Source organism: Mus caroli, chromosome 8, assembly GCF_900094665.2.
Source record: "Mus caroli chromosome 8, CAROLI_EIJ_v1.1, whole genome shotgun sequence".
Lineage (NCBI taxonomy): Eukaryota > Metazoa > Chordata > Mammalia > Rodentia > Muridae > Mus > Mus caroli.
The window spans coordinates 15192578-15197431 of record NC_034577.1 but is presented as its reverse complement, the minus strand read 5'-3'; positions in this window follow the sequence as shown (position 1 = coordinate 15197431).

Genomic DNA, 4854 nt, shown 5'->3' with positions numbered 1-4854 from the left:
GTGGGTAGAGGATAGGGGGGTGGGTATGGGGGACTTTTGGGATAGCATTGAAAATGTAAACGAGGAAAATACCTAATAAAAAATAAATTAAAAAAAAAGTAAAAATATCCACTAGCTAAAACTTCATTATTAAATCCTACCTGATCTAAATTTGCAGGGAAGGTTTCTTACAACCTTAAAATTCATTCTGACAACATTATATCAAAATTAGCTTCTATGAATCAGGAGTTTTTTGGAAGATAGTGCACATCTTCATAAGTAACACTGTGATTCATCTCAGTGCACTAGTTAGAAGTCAATGCCTCTATGTATACTGAAGTATGAAGGAGCTAGGGAGTTCCTAAGAAAACCTAGATCAAGCAAGGACTTCACCTCAAAATGGCCATCTCCATTTCCTTAGCCAAAGAAAGGTAGGTTTCCTTAGAACTGTTTAGATGTTGGTTCGAGAGGCCTAAATGAAGTGGAAATTTCTGGTTTATTTGGGAAACTCAATTATGCCATATGATGCTTTGCTGGGGCTGAAAGGTGAAAGGATGTTTTCCTGAAGCAGACATAGGAAAGAACGTTTTTCTCTAACAGATACAGATGAGAGAATGTTTCACTGAACCAGACTTGTGAGAGGACACATGGTGTTTAGAAAGAATATAAATATGACCCCACAGACAGCAGGAGGAGGCTTTGGCATTAGTTTGTCTTGATGTGCCTAGCTAGTCTTGTCTGCCAACACTCTTGTAATTGGTTCATTTTGCATTGTGTTGCTGATCTTCGCTTATTGTGAGTTTGTAGAGAGTAAGACGCCAAAGACTGTGATATTCCAGTGGTTTCTTGTGCCTCTCACTGGCTGACTCAGGCCAATTGATCACAGTTTATTCTGGATCAAACTGCTCTGAATGGTGATTGCCAAGTGTAATGGACTGCTGACAAAGAAGAATGAAATAGCCCCAAAGAACTATTTCTAAACAGGTCCACCACCCACATTTCCTTTCTTTTCTACCACTTCTGGTGGGTGATGGGCCAGAAGAGAGGTTGACGCATTTAAGAACACTTATTAAAACAGGTTTTGAAAAATCTAAACCTACACCTAAGTTTAGGAATTTCAAGTTTCCGTTCTCAGAAAGATCAATGTAAAGGCAGATCTTTTTTTTTTTTAATTTGTAATGTTTTTATTAGCTCATGTTGGTTATACATAACTATGGTCTCATTGTATTTTCTTTTTTTTTTAATTTTTTTTATTATGTATTTTCCTCAATTACATTTCCAATGCTATCCCAAAAGTCCCCCATGCCTTCCCCCCCACTTCCCTACCCACCCATTCCCACATTTTGGCCCTGGCGTTCCCCTGTTCTGGGGCATATAAAGTTTGCATGTCCAATGGGCCTCTCTTTCCAGTGATGGCCTACTAGGCCATCTTTTGATACATATGCAGCTAGAGTCAAGAGCTCCGGGGTACTGGTTAGTTCATAATGTTGTTGCACCTACAGGGTTGCAGATCTCTATAGCTCCTTGGATACTTTCTCTAGCTCCTCCATTGGGGGCCCTGTGATCCATCCAATAGCTGACTGTGAGCATCCACTTATGTGTTTGCTAGGCCCCGGCCTAGTCTCACAGAAGACAGCTATATCAGGGTCCTTTCAGCAAAATCTTGCTAGTGTATGCAATGGTGTCATCGTTTGGAGGTTAATTATGGGATGGATCCCTGGATATGGCAGTCTCTAGATGGTCCATCCGATACAAAGACTTCAAGAAGCCTTTGTAAACACAACAATAGGCTTCATAATGTAGATACAGAATAACTCACCTACCTCAAGTCTAGCATTAGAATCTAATAGTTTTCCAGTCAATACCCTTGTTGTAATCACAGATGTATCATGAGTCAAAAGTTCAATGCATCCTTTAACTCAGCCACTCCTAGGTTTCAGTTTCAGGCTCTTGTCTCATATTATATACAAATTCAACAAATAATAGGTGAAAGATATCAATGTAAAAACTCAGACTATAAAACGAGAAAGAAATATGTACAAAATATGTTCAACACTGCTCAGAAAGACAATTCTAGGAATATGAGGGATGTAGAATAGGCAGTTACAGCCAAAATAAACATATGAGCATGTATCAAGCTAAAAAATATTTTTGCACAAGAAAGGAGACAACAGAGTAAGAATAATGGGATAAACTAGTCAAATGGAAGTAATTCATATATCTAATAAGTGTGCAACATCCTAATTATAGTATAAAATAAGACAAGAAAGAGAAACACAGAAAGGAACCCAATTAAAACAATGCCAAAGAACCTGGACATATTTATTCATATACTGATTTGCAAATAACAGTTGTCAATGAAACAGTGTTCAGCATCACTAATCACTAGAGAAATATTAAAATCCAAACGAGAGCCACCTCACTTTTATTAAAAAGACCATCATCAGAGAAACAGGATGATACTAGATGAAGATGCACAGGTTGATGATAATTTCCACACTGTTCCTAACAGGGAACATCAGCACAACTATTGTATAAACATTAGCTCTCATGTGGGTTTCCTAAGAACAAGTTCTGGGCTATATACTACTGTAGTAGCATTGAACTAATAGATGCATACTCAAAATAACTGAAAGGAGGGCTGGAGAGATGGCTCAGCGGTTAAGAGCACTGACTGCTCTTCCAGAGATCCTGAGTTCAAGTCTCAACAACTACATGGTGGCTCACAACCATCTGTAATGGGATTTGATACACTATTCTGGTGTGTCTGAAGATACCAAGTGTACTCATATAAATAAAAATAAATAAATAATATTTTTAAAAGAACTGAAAGGAAATATTCCCAAAATATATCTGCACTCATTCACTAGATTTTAATAATTCATAATAATCAAAACATGTAATTGACTTCAGTATAGCTTGATTGAATAAGAAACAAGGAAAATATGGAATACATATATACCAGAAAACCATTCCAATATTAAAAATAATAGATTTCTGCCAGTGTCAAGCAGATGAATGGCTCTGGAGTATATTAATCTAAATGAAATTTACCAGACATCACACACACACACACACACACACACACACACACACACACACACACACACGCACGCACACGCACATGCACATGCACGTGGACATTGTCACACTCATAGAAACAATGAATGAAAAAAGTCAGTTACTAATTGCAGGGCGATGTAGAAAGTAAGAAGCTAGTGGCCATGAAATCTAATCTTTAAATTAGACAGGAGGAATATCACAAAATATGTGGCAGCTGAGTGAAAATATGCAGTGATGGTATACAAGACAATCAGGATAATGAATCTCAAGGTCACAGTCCAGACAATGGTGATAACTGCTACTGCAATCTTGATTTAGTAACTAATTCCATGCTATGAATTTACATTAAACTTTGCATTCTTCCAATCAAGTATGCAATTCTGGACCTTTTAATTTGATATATGTATGTTATAAAATATAGTCATACCTACCCCTATCCATCCACTTCTAACTGCACTGTATCTACAAATCTGAGCCATAGGAGATCTGAGACTGAGGCAAGTCTCTTAGGGGTGAGTACTGAACACTACCATTCAGTTCTGCAAACATTTACCAGGAAAGTGGGTTTTCTGGGGTGATGTTTTCAGGTTTCCATTTTGACAAATGAACTAGGAGTAGACCTCTACTCTTCTTAACATTTGAAAACTATTCCAAAGTTATGAGATACTTGGCCATCACATTCTGGCCTCCTTAAAGTATTAACACTGATCAGTGTGTCACACACCACTAGGGCTATGACAGTTCTCCCTAGAGTCATTGACATCATGAATTCATCAAATATAGGTAATTCTAGAAATTTTTGAGACAATAAAGAAAACTCATCTGTAAAAGATTAAGGGGAAATAATGGAATGGAAAGACTTAAATTACATTAGAAAATATAGAACAGGATAAAGGAGGACTATGGAAAGGGATAAAGATTTTTTTTCAGAGAACTCGGGTGCAAACCTGCTACTTTAAAAGCACCATTCTGTATGTATCTATGGCTACATGTTTACATATAGGTTTTCGGAGCTACAAAGAGAACCATAAGATGGGTAAAGAGAAGTTTCAAGGATGAGTGAAGCTTGATTAAAATGAAGCATACTAAAAGTGGAATGGTAAGGAAAGTATTAACCATGAAAGGGTATGAAGAGAAGAAAGGCGGAAGAGGATCATTCGATAAAGTGTGCATGATTATGGTGTCTTAGTTAGGATTTTATTGCTGCAATCAAACACTATGACCAAAAAGCAAGTTGAGGAGGAAAGAGTTTATTTGGCTTATACTTCCAGATCATTGAAAGATGTCAAGACAGGAACTAAACAGGGTTGGAACCTGGAAACAGGAGCTGATACAAAGACCAACTATGAAGCGAGGTTGCTTACTGGCTTGCTTCCCATGGCTTGCTCAGCTTACTTTCTCATAGAATGCAGGCACCACCCACCATGAGCTGGCCCACCTCTCACTGATCCGTAGTTGAGAAAATGCCTTACAATCTCATGGAGGCATTTCCTAATCTGAGGCTCCTTCCTCTCTGATTACTCTAACTTGTGTCAAGCAAACACACAAAACCAGCCAATACAAAAGACCCCTTGTTAACTTGAAACACAAATACATCACTATTAAGCTACAACCCTACCCTTCTTATTCATCCTCAACATCTCATGTTAAAAACATAAAATAACCTTAAAAGTCTAACAGTCTTTACAAATTAAAGCATATTAAAACTTCAATCTGTTTTAAATATCCAACCTCTCTAAAAATCCAAAATCTCTTAAAAGATCAAGCTTTGGACACCTGCAAACGTTAAGATTGAATTAAATACCTTCTTCA